This window comes from Vulpes lagopus, chromosome 8 (assembly GCF_018345385.1).
Source record: "Vulpes lagopus strain Blue_001 chromosome 8, ASM1834538v1, whole genome shotgun sequence".
NCBI lineage: Eukaryota > Metazoa > Chordata > Mammalia > Carnivora > Canidae > Vulpes > Vulpes lagopus.
Genome location: NC_054831.1, coordinates 43,679,523 through 43,700,803, shown reverse-complemented (window position 1 = coordinate 43,700,803; position 21,281 = coordinate 43,679,523). Strand labels below are relative to the sequence as shown.

General features: G+C 38.6%; 1 protein-coding gene across 3 annotated transcripts in view; it reads right to left on the bottom strand.

Moving 5' to 3' along the window:
• The window catches only part of PDS5B (PDS5 cohesin associated factor B), a 185,950-nt gene extending 165,392 nt beyond the window's left edge, over positions 1–20,558 (bottom strand). For all 3 annotated transcript variants that reach the window (XM_041766309.1, XM_041766312.1, XM_041766311.1), the window contains exon 1: positions 20,504–20,558. The gene's annotated coding sequence lies outside the window, so the exon portion shown is untranslated. The remainder of the gene's footprint in view (positions 1–20,503) is intronic.
• Positions 20,559–21,281: the final 723 nt, after the last annotated feature.

Sequence of the window (21,281 nt, the reverse complement as noted above, 5' to 3'; positions counted from 1 at the left end):
CGTGATTCCAGAATCCCGGGATCAAGTCCCACATCAGGCTTCCTGCATTGAAGCCTGCTTCTCGCTCTGCCTGTGTCTCTGCCCCTCTCTCTCTCGGTGTCTCTCATGAATAAATAAATACAATCTTTAAAAAAAAAAAAATGTGCCATGTCTAAACCAACTCACCTAGTTCCCCCTTTAATACACTTTTTTCTTTTTTATATCTGTATAAAAGGGAGAACCACAAACTCAAGTTTTTATAGAATGATCCTAAAGGGTCCTGTGGACCTGAGTTGGTCCCTAGCTAACCACTTAAAGAAAAACACATGTCTAACACCTCTACCATGGACATAAATTGAGAGCGAAGCAGTTAAAACCCTTGGATTTTAGTACTTTTGCCACAAAGCAGAAATACTAAGGTGGAAGACAGTTGAAAAATGACACTTCCCCCCCCCCCCCAATACTATCTGGTCACATATGTCCCAAACTGCTGTCTGTCAAAAGTTCCTGCCAAAAATGGGGTGAAGGAATAGCAGCAAAAACATAGTTGTCCCTTTTACCAGCCTTCATAAACATTCTTTAGCTCCTGGCTCTTCACTACATGATTACCTACTCAGACTAACTGTATGTAACTGAAACAATAGTGAGCTTCTACCTTACTCTAAAAATGTGTAACTCTAAATAAAACAAGGTGTGTGTTAGGAGCAACTATATATTTTTTTTTAAGATTTTACTTATTTATTCATGAGAGAGACAGAAAGAAAAGCAGAGACATAGACAGAGAAGTAGGCTCCCGGCAGGGAGCCCGATGTGAGACTCAATCCTGGCACTCTGGGATCACATCCTGAGCCAAAGGCAGATGCTCAACCAATGAACCACCCAGGCTTCCCAAGGGCTTCCAAAGGGATTTAAGGTTGAAATGAATGAAAATTAGTCTATGAAGAGTTCTAATAACGGTGGGATAGCTTTTGTCTACTTGTGACACTAACCCTTCCACAGATGTCAATTATAAATTCTGGATTGAATGAATGAATGAATGAATGAATGAATGAATGAATGAATAAATAAATAAATAAATAAATAAATAATAAAATAAAATAAAATAAAATAAAATAAAATAAAATAAAATAAAATAAAATAAAATAAAATAAAATAAAATAAAATAAAATAAAATAAAAATAAAAATAAATTCTGGATAGAATACTTTTAAAAATGATTTGAAGGCCAAAAAAAAAAAAAAAAAAGGCAACTAAGAACCGGTAGAAACTGAGAGATTTGACCACTGAAAGAACAGAAGTACACCAGGTTCAAATTTATACGGCTTTTCCCCGTTTCCCAGCTTTTCCACCGCTAGTCTGTAGTAACACAAGTCCAGTAGACCATAAGCAGATAGCTGTAGTTTTACTCAAGTTCATGGCCACAGAGTGGCTGGAAACTCAGAGGAAATTCAGTAAAAGAGTGAGCCACAACAGGGGAAGCCTCAAAAACTAATATAAACTCCTTCAAATTCTTCAAGGACCCTTGAACTGTGTATGCTTAAGAAAGATTACAAGGAACCCAGTAAAAAATGACTGGGAAGTTCGAATAATTCAGCAGCAATATCAGCTGTTTCCCACTGCAGAGACATAAGCCTGGAGTTTGAATCCAGCCAAGTGACACGGCATTAGAAAACACCTCAGGCTTTCAATAGACCCATCTTAAAGCGTAAGACCAAGCCACCACAAGTTCCAGATGATCAGCCAGCAATTTAATCATACTCAAAGAAAAATGGAGAATTTAGAAATGATATATTATCCACATTGTTCACTCTATAATTACAACTTTCTAGACATAAAAATAAGCAAGAAAGGGACACCTGGGTGGCTTAGTGGTTGAGTGTCTGCGTTCGGCTCAGGGCATGATCCTGGGGTCCTGGGATCGAGTCCCACATCGGCTCCCCATTGGGAGCCTGCTTCTCCCTCTATGTCTCTATCTGTGTCTCTCATGAATAAAAAAATAAAATTCAGAAAAAAAAGGAAAATCTGACATATTATGAAAGGTAGAAAAAAGCAGCTAACAGAAGACCACAAAATAATTCAGATGAGTGAACTAACAAACAAGGACGTTAGAGCTACTACAAATATGTTGAAAGACTTAATGGAGGACAGGATCACAATGAGAGATCTCCACAGATAAATGGAAATACTTAAAAAAAAAAAAAAAAGAACCAAGATACTAAAACTGAAGGATATATTATTTTAAAATGGGTGTAAAAACACCAACACCCCCATAATTACTGCAGCATTGTTCACACTAACCAAGACAGAGCAACAATCCAAGTGCCTACCAACTGGTGAATTGATAAGGCTATATTATATATATGTGAGATAACATATTCAGTCAAGAGAAAGGATATCTTGCCATTTGCAACAACACAGATGCAACTTGAGGGCATTGTGCTGAGTGAAATGAATCAAAAATAGATACTGTATGGTCTCACTTATATGTGAAATGTGAAATACATCCCATAGAGAGTAAGTTGGTGGCTGACAGGGGCTAAGGTGTGGAGAAAAACGGGAAGACTTTGTTAGAGTAAAAACTTTCAGTTATAAGATGAAAAAGTTCTAAGAATCTAATGTACAGCATGGTGACTACAATTAACAATACTGTATTGTGTACTTTAAAGTTGCTAGGAGTAAATCTCAAATATTTTCACAACACACACACAGTGTTAGCTATGTGAGGTGATAGATGTGTTAACTAACCTTATTGTGATCATTTCACAATATATACAAATACCAAAATGTCACACTATACAACACCTTAAGCTTACACAATGTTATTTGTCAATTATAGCTCAATAGAGTTAATAAATAAATAAATATATGTATAAATAAATAAATAACAGGGGGGCAGGTAGGCTTCAAAACATATTAGAAACAACGTAAAAAGGGTTAGTGACCTTGAAGACAGATCAGTAAAAATTATTCAATCTAAAGAACTGAGAGAAAAAGATTTTTAAAAAGTTAACAGAGATTCAAAAATCTGTAGTACAATATTAAACAGAGGAATGAGAATCTCAAGAAGAGAGAATGAGATAGAAAACATTTTTTTTTTTAATTTTATTTATTTATGATAGGCACACAGTGAGAGAGAGAGAAGCAGAGACACAGGCAGAGGGAGAAGCAGGCTCCATGCACCGGGAGCCCGACGTGGGACTCGATCCCGGGTCTCCAGGATCGCGCCCTGGGCCAAAGGCAGGCGCTAAACCGCTGCGCCACCCAGGGATCCCGAAAACATTTTTAAATAATGGTTAAAATGCCTTATGTTTGGTGAAAAATATCAACTGACAAATCAAATAAGCTCAGCAAATTCTAAGAATACCAAAAAAAAAAAAAATGGAAAAGAAAAAATATAAACCAAATTACTGAAAATCAAAGACACACTGGAAACCAAAAAACAATATACATCTTTAAAGTGATTAAAAAAGACTATAAACAGAGTCTATACCAAGCAAAAATATTCTTGAAGCTAAGACATCCAACTAAATGAAAGCTAAACCTAAAATAAAAAAAAGCTAAACCTATGCATTACGCAGTGTTAAAGTTCTTCAAACTAAAGAGAAATAACAGATTTGAAAATCAGATCTGCACACACACAAAAAAGGAAAATCTGAAATAATATAGATACACAGAAAAAAACTTACATTTCTCTAAAGTTCTTTATTAAAGGTGGCTGACTAAAACAAAAACAGCATTGTGCTAAAGCAAAAAAATAACACACCAATGGCACAAAGGTTAAATGTAATTACACTTTATATGGTTCTTTCATTCTACATGAAATAGCATAATCTTAATACTACATAAGACGTAAAAGGTAATTGTGAATGCTGTAATCCCTACCGCAACTACTAAAAAACTACCATGCAGTTTAGCTTTAAAACCCAATAGACCATTTAAAATAGACTACTAAAAAACATTTAACTTGGGGCACCTGGGTGACTCAGTCAGTTAAGCATCTGACTGTGGCTTGGTCATGATCCCAGAGTCCTGGCATCGCCCTGTGTCAGGCTCCCCACTCACTGGGAAGTCTGCTTGCCCCTCTCCCTTTATCCCTTCCTCCGCCTACATGCACCCACAGGCTCTCTTCCTCTCTCTCACAAACAAAATCTTCAAAAAATAAATAAATAAATAACATAAAAAGTAGCAGTAAAGAAGAAACAAAAGAAAAACAGATAAAATAAATATAACACGCATGGCAAATTACAGACTTAAATCCAACTATATAAATATCACACATAACATTACCAAAAACTCTCCACTCAAAGCTATTGTTAAGTTTAAAAAATGAAAGAATGAGATCTTCCCATTTGCTAAAACATGGAAAAAAAACAAGCAAACAAACATGGGCGCCAAGTAAAATAAGTCAGAGAAAGACAAATGCCAAACGGTTTCACTTATATGTGGCACCTAAAACACAAAGTAAACAAACAAGTAAACAGAAAGCAGTAACAGATCCATAAATACAGAGAACTGATGGTTGCCAAAGGGGTGGCAGGTGAGGGGATATGGCAAAAAGGGTAAAGGAGACTGGAAGATACAGGCTTCCAATTATGGATCAAATAAATGACAGAGATAAAAGGCACAGCATAGGAAATGTAATTTTTGGTACTGTAACAGTGTTATATGGTGACAGGTAACTATACTCATAGTGAGTATAGCATAAGTAGACTTGCCAGACAACTATGTTGTACATTTGAAACTAATGTAACATTGTATGTAAATTACAACAATAAAGAGAAACTTTTAAAAAAGGAAAAGAAGGGATCCCTGAGTGGCTCAGCAGTTTAGCCCCTGCCTTCTGCCCAGGGCGTGATCCTAGACTCCCAGGATCAAGTCCCACATTGGGCTTCTTGCATGGAACCTGCTCCTCCCTCTCCCGTGTCTCAGCTTCTCTCTGTGTGTGTGTCTCTCTGAGTAAATGAATAAAGTCTTTAAAAAAAAAAAAAAAAGGAAAAGAAAACCCATTAAATACATGCTGTATATAAAAGATGCACTTTCAAAACAAAAACACAAATCAGATTAAAAGCATAATAAAAAATTATACATCATGAATGTAAGTAGTAAACATAAAAGAAGTGGCATGGGTACGATATCAGAAAATAACTTCAGTAAAGGAGAATTATCAAAAGTTAAGAAGATCAACTCATCCAGAAGACACACCAATACTAAATAAGAATGTTCCAAATATCAGAGAGCGTGAGGCAAAAACTGCATTAAGAAAATATATGAAGCAAAAACTGATTAAATTACAAGAAGAAATGAACAAATCTAGTTATAGTTGGAAGTTTTAATACCCCTCTCTCAACAGTTAAAATGGATAAAAAATAATCTGTAGACATATAGATGAGGGCAGATCCATAGCCTTCTGCCTGCCTTTATAAATAAAGTTTTATTAGAATATTGCCATGCCCTTTCATTTACATATTGCCATGCCGCTTTTGCATTATAATGAGGGAATAATGAGGGAATGAGGGAATAACTACCAGAAAGGCTATAATTCTCAAAACCTAAAATACTTCCTATAAAGACCAACAGAAAATGATTTTCTGATCCTAATATAGATGAACACTATTCTCCAATTTGACTCAATTGTAATGAGACCATATGCTGCACCATAAATTAAGTCTCAAATTTCAGGACAGAAATCTTAAGAGTATGTTCTCTGGCCACAACAGAATTATATTAGCAATCAACTATAAGTTATTTATGAAAACTCAAAATATCTGGAAATTGAGCAACACATTCCTAAATAATCCATGAGTCAAGGAAATTAGAAATTTTTAACTGATAACTAAAATCTAATATATAAACATATGATACGTAGTTAAACAATGCTTAAAGAAGAAATTATAGCTTTAAGTGCTTGTATTTAAAAAGAAAATTTTAAATTTAAATTTCTAAATTCCCACATTAAGAAGCTAGAAAAAAAATTAAGCTGACAGAAAAAAGAGTAAAGGAATTATCAAGATAAAACCAGAAGCCAATCAATATAAATCACTGAAGCCAAAAACTGAAAAAAAGAAAATTGCTAAGACCTAGCAAGAATGACCAAGAAACGAAGTAAAATAAAAACTACCAACATTAGGAATAAAAGAATGATCACTACAGATCCTATCGGCATTACGAGGATCAGAACGATCACAATGGAAAATTATAAATTTTATGCCAAGAGATTTGGTGACTTAAACTGAAAAACATAAAATAGGAAATCTGTATAACCATATATTAACTAAAGAATCAAAATATCATCAAAAACTTCCCTCTACACACACATCAAAAAAACCCTTCCATGCTTAGTTAACATTAAAGACGTATCAATCTTATAAAAACTATTTCTGAATACAGTAGAGGAAATCCTCCAAGAATTTTAAAAGCTGGCACATCCATGCTTCCAAAAAGCATTACAAACCACATTTCTCATAAACATAGACACTAAAATCCCTAAAAAACAAAACACAAATCCAGAAACAGATAAATGGACTATAATTCATCATGATCAAACAAGGTTATCCCAGGGTTGCCAGATTGGTTTCACTTTAAAAAAAAAAAAAAAAAATTCAGTAAGAATCTTTCACTAGAATAACATAATAAAAAAATAAAATCCATACAATCTCAATAAATACAACAAAAGCGAACATTTGACAAAATTCAATACCCTTTCATAATTTAAAAACAAAAATCTCAATAAAAAAGGAAATATTGTCCATCTGACTTTTTTTAACCTACAAAAAAACCTACTGCTGACATCATATTTTATGATACAAGACAATGTTTTTCCCTTAAGATCAAGAACAAGACAAGGATGTCCATTCTCTCTTGCTCTTTAACATTAGATTGAAGATGTGAGACAGTGCAATAAGACAAAGAAAAAGCTGGTAAGATGAGCAAAGGAGGGAATAAAACTGCCTTATTCACAAATGATATGGCTATCTTTCTAAAGAAAATCCTTAAAAAATATACAAGAAGACTATTAGAACTAAATGAATTTAAATTAAACAAATTTGAAGTAACTATTACATTTCTATATAAAGGAAAAAGCTGAAAAGGACACTTACAAAATTTTCATTTATAATAGCATTCAGTCTTTAGGAGTAAATTTAACATGCAAAATCTCTACAAAGAACACTAAAATATTATTTACTGCACGCATATAGGTACACTAACATAACATTACCATATTATAATTGATGTTAATATATTAATACATATAAATCCATTTCAGAAAGTTGTTATAAAGATCTTCTATATATACAGATATATGTATGTATATAAATACATATCTTTACAGTATATGTTAAAGATGACCTAAATAAGAGAAAAGTTATATAACTGTATAAGTAATTGCTGTGTAAAAAACTACCCCAAAACTTAGCAGCTGAAAACAACATTTATTATCTCAGTCTCTCAAGGTCAGGAATCCAGGAGCAGCTTAGCTGGTGGGTTTGGTTTGAGGGTCTCTCATGAGGTTGCAGCCAAATAGGTAGGTACACAGTCCTACCTATTTAGGATCTTCTAGAGGATCTTCTAAGCTCACACTCAAGGCTAGTCACAGAAGGCCTCAGGATGACTAGATCTTCTAAGCTCACACTCAAGGCTAGAGGATCTTCTAAGACTCACACTCAAGGCTACTCTAAGCTCACACTCAAGGCTACTCACAGAAGGCCTCAGTTCTCTGTCATGGAGATGTTAGGAGACAATACCCCATGGGAGTCTTGGGTTTCTGCAAATCTTGCAACTGAGAATCGAGTGCCCTTTGTTCTATACTATCTTTCGGAGATATCTATAAAGAGAACACTTAGAAGACAAAGCCCATCCACAAAAAGCAGGTATGCTTACCACACATTAAAAAGTATCCAGGTTTCCTGTGTTCAGGGTTCCTCTCCTGAAATACAATCTGCTGTGTAAGTGGGTGTCAACTGGCCCTCTTCATGTTACCAGGTACGAAATTGAGCTCAAGAAATTGGTGCAAAGGGATCCCTGGGTGGCTCAGCGGTTTAGCGCCTGCCTTCGGCCCAGGGTATGACCCGAGTCCCGGGATCGAATCCCACATCGGGCTCCCTACATGGAGCCTGCTTCTCCTTCTGCCTGTGTCTTTGCTTCTCTCCCTCTCTGTCTCTCATGAATAAATAAATAAAATCTTTAAAAAAAAAAAAAAAAAAAGGAACTGTTGCAAAAACACTGATACCCTAGCTACTACTACATAGCACATTAGTGACAGTAAACAGTCTTTCGACTCTGACCCAAGGGCCCCATGTCCACTTCTATTAACATTCATGAAACTGAAGTAAGCTAACTTGTTAGCTTTCAAGTTGGGTAAAATCTCAGACCTTTCACAGTCTTGACAGTGAATCTCTCCACAATATGATTTCTGGTTTCTTCTATAGTGAGCGATGAAAGAGGAAAAAAAGAGACCAGTAACAAGCCACTGTATCTTTTTAAACCTAATTTTAGAAGTGATATACCATCATTTATACCATATTCTATTGGTCACACATATCAACCTTAGTAAAATGTGGAAGGTAGCTATGAAAAGGGTAAAAATATCAGGAGACAGGGATAAATGAGAACCATGTTAGAAATATTACTCTAGGTCATTTTTCCACTATATGTATCTCTAGAGCAACAAAATCCCAATCAACATCCCAAAAGGCTTTTTTTAACAGAAACAGGCTGATTTTAAAATTTATATGGAAACACAAAGAAACTAGGTTGGGCAAACAATATTGGAAGATTCACACTATTTGACTCCAAATCTTATGGTAATAGAGACAATATGAAACTGGCATAAAAGAAACAGATAAATAAAACAGAACTGAGTCCAGTTATAGATCTATACAAGTAAGTTCGAAGGACTCTGAACAAAACCACAAAAGCCATTCACTGCAGGAAAGGAAAGGGTTTTTTCAAGCAATGATTTGGAATTGGATAAATGTATTTTTTTTAATATTTTATTTATTTATTCATGAGAGACACAGGCAACGGGAGAAGCAGGCTCCATGCAGGGAGCCTGATGTGGGACTCGATCCTGGGACTCCAGGATCAGGCCCTGGGCTGAAGGCGGAGCTAAACTGCTGAGCCACCAGGGCTGCCTGATAAATGCATTTTTAAAAATGAACCTCAACCCCCTATTTCATCATACCTAATAATTCAAGATGGATCATAGCCCTATATGTAAAAGTTAAGACTATGAAACTTCTAACAGAAAACACAGGAAGTTATTTTCATGACTTTTGGAGAGGCAAAGGCTTCTTACAACTAAAAAAGCATAAGCTATTAAAGAAAAAAGTTGATTAGACTTCATCAAAATACACTATTATGGAAAAGAACTGAGAAACTGAGAAAAAATATTCAGCACACCAATGTGACAAAGAACTTGTATCCAAACTATATTAAGAATTCTTGCACATCAATAATAAAAAGGTAACCAATTTTTTAATGTGCAGATAATTTGAAAATGCATTCAGAAAACAAAATACACTATCAATACTGATATGAAAAATTGCCCAACATCATTAGCCACTAAGGAAATCCAAAATAAAACTACAGTGAGAAACCATTTCAAAAAAAAAGAAAGAAAGAAAGAAAGAAACCATTTCAAATCAAATAAAATGTCTAAAATGAGTAAGACTGATTGATTATCCAAAGGTTGGCAAGAATGTAGAATCTCATACAGTGGAAAATTACTTTAAAAAACTATGTGGAAGTTTCTTATATAGTTGAACACACATCTGACTATAAACTCATAATTCCATTCCTAGATATTTACTCAAAAAAAAAAAAAAAAAAGAAAGAAAGCAACTGTTTGTATGAAGATCCATATAGGTCTTATTCTTAATGGTAAAAAACTGGAAATTCAAATGTCCGTCAACAGAAGAAAAGATAAACTTTGGTATATTGATCAATGAAATTCACTTCAGCAATAAAAAAAAAATATTTGATACTTTCAACTTCATGAATAAATTGAGATATAGATGTTCAGCCAAAGAAGCTAGGTTAGGTGCTTCTTTGGACACACTGTATGAAGACAGAACAAAACTCATCTATGGTGTTAGAAATCAGAGTGCTTGGGGGAGAGGGAATTGAATGGAAAAGGAAAATGAAGAAACTTTCTGGGAGGACAAAATGCTCAATATCTCCTTTTGGGTAATGGTTACATGGATATAATTGTCACAACTCAAAGTGAGTACCTAAGATCTGTACATTTTATTGAATTTAGTTTACATCCTGACACAAATCAAAAACTGACTTAAAAAAAAAGAATCTGTGAGCTCACTGTATTAATTTTCCTTTTTTTCTCCTAATCTTGAGTGGTCCAGATACATATTTAGAGTGTGTGTACATACACACTAAATACTATCTACTATGTGCTAAAAAACTATGCTAGGTTCCAAAATAAGTAAAAGTTCATGAGCTCAACGGTTAACCATCTAGGGCAAGAAACACACTTAAATAACACATAACATGAGGGTTTCCATTATAGAGCTATACAGAGGGTCTTGTGAGAAGGAGAAAAAATCCACCACATATTGCCCAAATGAAGAGTCAGGTATCAGAAAACCCTATTAGGTGGGTGATGAAAAGCAAGAATCTGGACAGGTGGACAAGCAGGAATGGATCATTTCAAGCAGAGAAATATATATATGCATACAAAGACTTAGGACAAAGGGTCTAACACAATAGGAAGCAAAGAGCAGTTCAATGTTTTTTGGAGTTCAGAGCCCAAGACATAGTGACAGGAAAACCTGGGATGGTAGGTAGGTAGGTACCATGCCAATACTAAGGTATTTGGATTACAGAGAACTTGAAGAGCCACTGAATAGTTTTTAAGCAAGGAAATGGCACATTCAAATTTGTGATTAAAACTATCACTCCATTAACAGTATAAGAAATAGCCTAGAAGGGAATGAAAGTGGAAGCAGACAGACCTGTCAGAAGACAAATGCAGACAAATGAGCAAGTCGTGTTTACTTTTAGTAAACCAATGGCACATGGACTGAAGAGAAATTTAAGAATTCCCAAATGAACAGAAAAAGTGAATGAATTTAAGATCAGACAGTTCACAGGAAAAAAAAATAACAATAAAGATGGCCCTTAACCATGTGAAAGACACTCAGCTTTACTTGTAAGAGAAACATTAATTAAAAATACACTGAGATACCATTTTTCACCTATCATGCTGGCAAAAATCCAAAAAGTTTGATTATATGCTGTGTTGGCCAGGATATAGGGTAACAAGTATTCTCATATACACATTACTGTTATTACCTCTATGAAACACAATTTAACAACATCTATCAAAATTATAACAGCTATATATCTTTGACCAAGCAATTCCACTTCTAGGAATTTATCCTACAGACACACCTGCATAGTACAAAAATGATATATGTACAATGTTGCTAAATGCAGAATTTTTGTAACAGTAAAAACTGGAAAAAATCCAGCTGTCCATCAGTGGGCTTTATAGGAAAATTATTTTACATTACTGTATAATGATAACTAATATTTTAAACTACCAGTTAAACTGTAGATCATAGGTAAAAATGAACACTCTGCAGCTGTCAAGAGAAGGATAGTAGAGAGAATGCACAACCACTAGCACTTTATACTTAATAAGATCTCCAGGGTATATTAAGTGGAAAAAGTAAAAGACAAAGCAGTTAGTTTCCAACATCGATGTAAAACATTTGGGGAGGGAGGGGTAGGTGGGAGGGAGTATGGAGAGGAGAGATAAGACAAACATATTTGTAATGGCTGTATTTTTTAAATCCCCAAAAGGATGTAGAAGAAATCAGTACATTAGTAAACTATTGTAAGAATTTGGGAACTCCACAGATGGGAAGAGATGAGAAGGATGAGAAATTTCTGATTGTGTATCTTTTTTCCTCTTTTTGCTGTTTCACTTTTGAAGTACTAATGTACATACAGTATTTAAGAAAAATACTTTGAATGAAAATGCAGTATCAGAATCAACAGGATTTGATAACTCATTTGACAGGAAAAGTAAAGAAGGAGGGATCAAGTTGTCTCTCATCTCTCTGACTTGATAACAAATCTAGTCATTCCTTACAATTAATTGAAAAACAGAGAGAGAGAGAGAGATCTGTGTTATTAACCAAGATAGGATGTTAAAGGGTAGAGGAAGGCTGCTCAGTTTTTAACACATTTTACTGGAGATATTGTGTCCTATACAGTACTACACTAGAAAAAGACCGCAGGAAATTTAAGAGAGGGGTCAGGGATATAGTTAGTAGAAGCCTTGAAGAATAAAACATTTATATCAGCCTAACTTATCTACAAATTATTTGTCCTATAAACTCAAACCAGAAAATAAACTAAAAATGAAATTAATTCAAAGAGACAGAATAAGGCCACATAAACACATCCTTTTCTCACAAAGTTCTCACTAAAATCTTATTTAATACGTTTAATTTCCCAAATTCACAACAGATTAGAAAATTCAAAAAAGACCATGGGTGTGAACCACCAGAGGCAATTATTTGGCAGCAGCATGAAGCAGCAAAAAATAATGATGATACTACCAATATGCCAAAAAGTACAGCATTCTTGAAGTGCTCTTCATAGAAGTCAAAAGTCTCATGTTTTACCATCTAAGACTTGGCCAAAATAATCCCCCTTTCAAGAAGTTTTTCATACTTCCCTTACTCTCAGCCTAACAGGATTAATCAATTTTCTTTTATCAAATTACCAATTTCAGACATTTTGTTTACACCTTTCTGAAAACTCTGTATTCTGCCATTTTTAATTATTTTGTAATTATAGCTGGTTTTTATACTATCAGTCTTCTTCTTCCTACCTGAATATACATCTCATAATTGACAAAATATTTCACCTATTTCTGAGCACAAATTTCTTTCACAGTATAGTATGCAAATATCCATTTAACAATTAACCATCTTTGCCTTTTCTAAAGTGATGTGAATGGGCTTTGCCACAAATACAGTATCCCTGAACCAACTTAAAATAGTGTTTTATTGCGTACTTAACAACTTAAGCATCCAGGTAAACATTTGGTCTGGCTTATCCCCCCCACCCCCCACCCCCGCCCCGCAAAAAAAACAAAAAAAAAAAAAAACCAACGAGACAAGTAGTAATAGGGAGTGACAGCTATCTCTTTCATGGAAGATAAAAGTGTTCTAAAATCAGAGTGTGATGATAGTTGCATAAACCTGTGAATGTACTAGAGAAGAAATAATTGTACACCTTCAATGAATGAATTGTACTGCATGTGAATTATAGCTGAATTAAGCTGTTTAAATGTAAGGTATGTGCTATTATCCTCATCTTACAGAATAAGAAACAAAGACTTAACAAAATCAGGTAATTTGCCCATGGTGACATAGCTAGCTAGTGATGGAGAAAGAATAAAAACCTAAGCAGTCTTCACTCTAAGTTTGTATCTTTAACTAAGCTCTTCTGCCTTCCTTAGAAAGGGCTTCATTCATCAAGCATTACCTCTAATGCCTACATATGCTCCTACTGCTGCTGAAGGAAAAAATGCTAGAGATCTTCCAAACTCCAACTAGAACTGCAAAGACTTTACCCAGTTAGATTACATCATAAAGGTACAGGAAAAGGAAAGTCAAAAGCTGAAAAGAAAGCTACCAAAGAGATCAAGAAAACAAAAAGGTACTCAAGACTTACATTTCAAAGCTTGCCATTCTGAGCAAAAGACTACATGAAACACATGAAATAGCTTGATGGCTTCTATCAAAGTTGGTGGGCAGGACTAATTTGGCTGAGCTGCGGTGAATTACAGGCTTCCTGGACTGGTTTTACGTAGACCGGGCTTCTCAACCTTGGCACTATTTTGACAGATTGGCACAAAAACTATTGTGGAGGGCTGCCCTACACAGTAGGATGCTTAGCATCATTCCTGGCCTCTCCCCACTAGATGCCAGTAGCACCACTGCCCCCTCTCCCCTCAGTTATGATAGCCAAAATGTCTCCAGATGTTGCTCAATGTTCTGGTGAGCGGCACTGGGGAGAGAGGCAGTGTCCTAAACCCTACATTTGAGAACCACTGGTCAAGACTGAAGGTAATGATGCAAAAGGGACAGCTATCTGACGTTAACTAGTGAAATGATAACTGGAGACAGACAAGAACTTTTTTTTTTTTTTTAAACAGTTTTATTGAGGTACTCTGACCTACAAAAGTTGTATATATTTAAGGTATACAACCTGATATTTTGATACTATACATATGCATTGTGAAGAAATAGCCACAATCAAGTTAATCAACATCACCTCTACATAGTGAAGGAGCCAGAGGAAGGGGACAGACAAGAGCCCTTTAAAACAATCCCCTCCCAAGACTACAAGGAAAAATTTCACTTCAGTTAAAAACAAAACAAAAATATGAAGCTGAGGATGAGGGTAATATGTAGAGATTAAATAGGTAACCTATGTAGTCATGTCAAAATCCCCAGATTTCTATACAGTTCAGCCTCTGACACTACAGTAGAAATATTAACTATGGAGAGGTACTACTAAACATCAGATAATAGATGTAAAGGATGTTAGAAATGAGAAGTGCTCCCTTTAATTTGTTTGAGGCAAATTCAGTTTCCCTTATAATTAAAAGTAAGTGTCCCTCATCTCTGGAGGAACTATCGAAATAACAAGGTCAAGGCTACCACCCCTGCCAGGGAAGAGGAGCAAACCAAATGACAGTATAAATAAAAATGAAATGACAGTTGAGGGGCGAAGGGGGGAATAGTGAGACAAGAGAAACATACAGAAGACAGAGATGACCCTATACAAAATTTATTTGTCTAAATAAATGACTCTCAAATCTCCCTGGCTGCCTTTATGTATCTTGCTAACACCAAGTTAAGGGCTTTCAATTCCCCAGTGTTGCACTTGGTAGTTCAAAGTCTAGCACTGTAGTCCCTCTGGTCAAAGCAATGCACCCCTCAAGGTGCCACAGGCTCTAAGATATCATCCCTCTTTAAAAGCTGCACCTCTCTCAGGTCATTTTAGATTGGGGGAGGGGGGGAGTCAAGCAAATTAAGCTACTTAATCTACAGTATGTTCCACAAGTAACCTCTGCCCAATAAGCATATCAAGGAAAAAAAGTTTACCCTCACTTGTAATCACAGAAATGCAAACCCAAAACAAGATAAAAATTTCACATCAAATTGGCAAAAAGCATACAATAAAGTCCAATGTTGGTGAACATGTAACATGCATACTCATACCACAGGTGAGTGTGAACTATTACAACCTAATTATCGCTCAAAAGGAATCAGAAAAAAAAATATTAAATATCTATATAACAAAATATTTTAGGGGCACCTGGGTGGCTCTATTAAGTGTCTGCCTTCAGCTCAGGTCATGATCCCAGGGTCCTGGGATGGAGCCCCATGTCCCTGCTAAGCAGGGAGCCTCCTCCTTCCTCTCCCTCTGATCCTTCCAGCCCCGTTTGTGCGTGTACAAGCGCACCTTCCAACAAAATCTTATAAAAGATGAACAAAATATTCTAATCATTTTTAATTATTTATTTATTCATGAAACAGAGAGAGAGAGAGAGAGGCAGAGGGAGAAGCAGGCTCTGTGCAGGGAGCCCGATGTAGGACTCAATCCCGGGTCTCCAGGATCACGCCCTGCACTGAAGGCTGGCGCTAAACTGCTGAGCCACCCAGGGATCCCCTCTAATCACTTTTAATTATGTTACTCTAAATGCGCCAATATGAAAACACCTCTGACAATAACTAGGCAAAATGTAAACTGCAGTTTTAGAAAAGGTAAACAGTACAATACTGTTTGTATAAATTTTTTGAAAAGTAAACTTTCTGCAAACTGTTAACAGTGGATTGCCTTTTGGTGGAAAAGGAAAAATAGCTTTTAATTTTCTGTACCATCAGAATGTTTTTATCATATACACACATTAACTTCTAACTTAAAACATACAATTACTTAAAGTCCTCTAATCCCCACAACCTTAACCACTATTCTTACCATCAACTGTCCACACATTCCCCCCTCCTTCATCTCAGTATCTAAAAGTTGACTAAAACTAAACTTGCCTGACAGGAATTTCAGCTACTAGAGAATATATTTTGGAAATATATTTTGGACATATATTTGAGGTTTTTCTTTAAAAAAATCTCTTCACTCTAAAACACCTCTGAGCTGGAAAAAAAAAAAAAAAGAGAGAGAGAGAGAGAGAGAGAGAGAGAGAGAGAGAAAGATTTCCTACACTGCCCCAAAAACCATAAACTCTCATTTCCTATCGGGCCCCTAACCCTCCTCTCCTAGAGAGAGGTACTGCTTATGGTTATAATATCCTCCCCTTCTTCTAATAGTTGTATATGTAGTCTTGGCTAATTTCACTCTCCCACATAAAAAAAGAGCAATCTCAATTGTTACTGAAGAGGAGGAAGGCTTGCCCCTTGCAGAATTACTTAACAAGATGGCAAGGATCTTACCATCTGGTTTTCTCAGCTCTCACCACCTTGATGCAGATGGCCAATCACTACTCTAAACTTCTATAGGGCAAGATCTCAGTCCTTTACAAGATCATCTCTGGTACTCTATGTGTATGGAAACTTAATATTTGTTCATTTCACCTGAATCAGGTTAGAGCATTCTTTGTCAAAGGGAGAGGGAGGTTAGAAGAGTACTTCCAGGTTATGGCCCTTTAAAGATGCTTCCTGCTTTAATCAGTCTTCCTCCACTCTCCTTAGCCACTTATAAGTTTTACAACTAAACCAAGTACTTCTAATTACTGCTTATTCATGTCTAATTATTAGAACACAATAACTATTATGGATATTAATGGCTTAAGATTTACTTTAAACAACTAAATTTTGCTCACCTGAGTTCAGTCTTCAGAATTCTCTCACTGTGCATGATCACCACCCCCATCAACTAAAAACAATCACAGTCTCAAAGCAGCAAACTTACCCTATTTTTGAATTACCGAGAAAGGATTAAAAATCTTTTCCACATAATGGGGGAAATGGTTATAATCACATTCATAACATTATAATGTGAGGCAGAACTGACTTCCACATAAGAAGGAGTCAGAACTGCAAATCATTTGGCAGCTTCTTAAATACACTTAAAAAGTAAATACGTTCTAAGTATTTTTGGAATACTAATTTTTGGAATTAGTTTTTGAGGAATACTCAAACTAAACACAATTTTCTGTAAATAACTATTTGAATTGGAAGTGACAAATGGTTTGTATAGCAAACGGAGTTTAAAAGTTTAAAAAAAAAGTACACACTCATCACACATACATACATAACAAAGTCCAATACTAACCTCAAAATTACTCTGGTTTACAAGTTTCAGGAAAATAAATAAATGCCATGTCAAGTAACATTGCTCAATGGGAGATCAAGCAACTCCACAAGAGAAAGACACACAAAAGGTTATCTTCTAAGACAACTTAAGTGGATTGAATCCTGAATAAAATTATTAAAACCAACTCTGAAACAGATGGTTAACCTTGAAACTTTATTTCTTGACTGAATGAATTTAAAGAGAGGAGAAGGTAATGAAGAATAATATACTACCTGGTAGTAATTTTAAATATTACTTAAGTACTGAATTAAACAATACAGACCACAAAGAAGAGATTCTAAGCTTCCACAAGAAACCAAGAGTTACCCCAATTCCACCATGTGAATAGGACTGTGACTTTGGATAAATCAATTAAATAACAATCTGAACCTAATTTCTCATGCACATGGTGAATTGATGACCAGCTTTAAGTTTCCTAATAGCTAACACTGACAAAGGAAACACAAATGTATTCTTTTCTAACTTAAGTTATACACAGTACTTGTCATCCAAGCCAAATCACAGTTGAGTTCTGTTGTCGGCACACACGATCAAAAAAAAAAAAAGTAGCAATGAGGAAGCCAAAGGATAATCCTAATTCAAAGAGGGAGAAGCAGAAAAACACAGAAATTCCCAAAATATTCCACCCCCACCCCGCGCACCCACAAATTTCTAGGTGTATTTTACCATTTCATTCTTCATCAGGGCAAGTCTTGTCTGGCAAGGGTATCACATTATTTTAGGCTTAACAAATTATTGATAAAGCCATGTCCTCAAAATGTTAGTTACTCTTATGGTCTGTTAAAACTGAACAATTTTTAAATTAAAAAATTAAAGCAACTTTCATTCAACAGCCAACTCAGACTACCTGTCAAATAAGCAACATTTCATGACATCTCATGACAACAATCACTATCATCACATTATCTCCTGTAATTCCTGGGAAAAGTGAGGGGAAAAACAGACGTACCTAGACAAGAATAAAAGCAACATTAAAAATACAAAAGCTGCTGTGAAAACAAAGCTAACACAAGAATCTCAAAAAAATGAGAAAATAAGAAAGGGTGCAAAAGTTCTTTAAAAAAAAAAAAAAAAAAAAAAGCCCAATCCAAACAGTACCCTGTCATTTAAAATATTCACACCTTAAAGTAACACCCACCAGCAAAAATGGTCATTTTCTAAACAACAAAAATTCACTACTTCAGCCACTGCAGTAATCAAAGAATGTCTAAAGTGCATCTTTTCTATATGTGAATTTGTAAATGTTTCAAAAGAACGTTACTGAATATGCGTTTATAGTTTTTGAGAATAAATCCATCTTAACATAAGACGTCCCACGTTGAAACTTTCACCTACATATTCACCACTATAAATTTTAATTAGGTTTTCTGCTGTCACCAGGTGATACAAGATTAATTGTTCCACTACCCGACCTGCATACACTACAGGAATGCTCCTCTTACTGTCCCTAAAAGTGCTAGCATCTGACAAATGTAGTGCATAGATAAGAAGTGTCCTTTCTAGCCTTTATTTTGCTTAATACCACACTTCCGTAATTTTAACTATTCTTACTTAAGCACTACGTGAGTTAATATTTTTAAAATGCTCTAACTTGGAACTTTATGTACATGTGTTAGTTGGGAACAATGATTATGTCTATCCATTCAAGTTTTAAATAACTGTCCTTTATTTACAGCTCACCTCGTGTCCTGGCACACTTGAATTTTTAAAGTTTACCAGGAAGACGGTAGAAAGACTCCCAACTCACTCAAGACCGTATCCCAAAGTTTAGGAAACTATTTAAGAAGGGTAGGGTCGTTCAGGACAGCACTGCCCATCCATCATTTCATAATCAAAGTGTGCAAAGAGCGTTCACAGTACATTCTTCAAGGCAAAATAAAGGGCTCCCTTTTATTGGGTTGGTCAGGATTCTTAAAACGTGTGTTCAGAGAGTCGGGAACTGCCCTTTCGAGCCCTTCCCCGAGTTCCCACCGTGCCCTTCCCCGAGTTCCCACCGTGCCCGGGAAGGAAGGCAGCAACATGGCAAGTCCGAAGGCGAGGCACCGCATTTCAGGGCTCAGATTCATTCCTTCAAATAACTGTGCCTCTGCCTGGCGCAGCCTCAACGCATGAACCAAACAACATACAAGATCTTCCTTCTGACCAAAAACTTTTCAAGCGTCAGGAAGAACCCAGAGCGCAAATGTGTCCCCTATTTACAACTGCACGCCTCTTCCATTGTCATTCCGACTCCGAGGCTTCCTAGAGGAGAGCCGGAGCCCGCGAGTCGCCCGGGAGGAGTCCCTGCAGCCAGGGCCGCGCTCCTCCTCCGCCAGGTCCTCAGGTTCCCCCAGCACCAGCACCAGCTCCGAGGCGCGGTGAGCGCGCTTTATCTCCCGCGACAGGCGAGTAACTGTAAAAATGTCACACTCCGGCAGCGGGTCCGCCGGCCCGGAGCAGGGGCCGGGCGGCGCGGCGCGGCGGGGCGGGGCGGGGCGCGGCGGGGCGGGGCGGGGCGCGCGGGACCGGCGGGGCGGCGGGGGCGCCCGAGGCCCCACGCCGCCGCCGCCGCCGCCGCGGGCTCAGCCCCGACCCGCGCTCCCCACCCCTCGCCCGGAAGGGGGAAAACCCGCCAGCGGGAGGATTCAACAGGAGCACCGCGCCGCCCGCCTGCCGCCCGGGAAACAGCCGCCGGCCGGCCGGGACGCGGGGGGAGGGGCGGCGGCGGCGGCGGCCGGGCTGCGGGGCGCGGACCCCCGCCCTCCCGCCCGCGCGCGCGCAAGGTCACCGCCCGCGCCCCGCCGCCGCCGCCGCCGCCGCCGCCGCCGCCGCGGGCGCCCCGACCGGGGCCAGGGCGGCAAGTTTAATTTCCCGAGGCTGTGACGGAGCCCGCGGCGTGGACGGAGCGCGCCGGCCGCGGGCCCTCCCCACCCCCACCCCCACCCCCAGCGCGGCCCCCGCCCCCGGCCCGCGCCCCGCTGCTCCCGGCCCGGGCCGCCGCCAGGCAGCAGCCGCTGCAGCCTCCGATGCCGGGAGGCGAGTCTCGGCTGGCAGACGGGCGGCGCTTGAGCCCCGCCACAGACACCGCCGCGGCGGCGGGCGCCGAAAAATGGAGCGCGGCGAGCAGAGGAGAGAGACATTTTCTTCCCGTTAACTGAATGGTTTCCTACCTCCGGGCTCCCGACTCGCGACTCCTCTCACTCCGCTGCTCTCCGGGCTCCGCCGCCGCCGCCGCATCCAATCGCCTCCTCCCCCCCTCCCCTTCCGCAGCCAGCCCGGCCGTTCCTCCTCCTCTCCGCTTCAAAATGGCGCCAAGCGCTCTTCGGCGGCTGCTCCAATCGAACCGCCGCGGACAGCACCCAGGGGCAGGCGGTGCGCGGCGTGGGGGCGCAGCGCCCCCTGCCGGCCAGACGGCCCCGGGCGCGCGCCCGCCGGCCCGCTGGGCTCCCGGCCGGCCCCGCCCCCGCGCGCGCCCGGCTCCGCCCCGCCGCGCGCACGCGCAGCCGCCCAGGCGCCGCCGCGGAGGCCGCGGAGGCCGCGGAGGCCGCGGAGCTGTCAGTGCTTTCGCGGAAAACCGTGTAAATTGTGACGTATCCCTAACTTTGGGGATGAAACTTCGGTATTTTTTAAGACACCGAAGTTGAATACTGATGCCGTGCCATTGCAAATGAAATTTGGTGACTCTTACCCAGTCGTCTCAAAATAGCGCAAAATAGGCTTTTTCTACGCCGTATTACGAGTCTACTTAATCCACAGCTTTCCCATTTTGAGGAGTTGGTTAAGCGCCAGGTGGGAAGAGGAGCACAGGGATTCAACCTGGAACAAAGCGTTCCACTTGCCCTTGCTGGAGGGAGGAATCCTCTGAGCACCACCAGACGCCCTGCAGGAGGGAGTTAGGTTTCTAACCCCCTTCACCCCTCCTGCAGCTTTGGGGGAGTGTATTAAGAG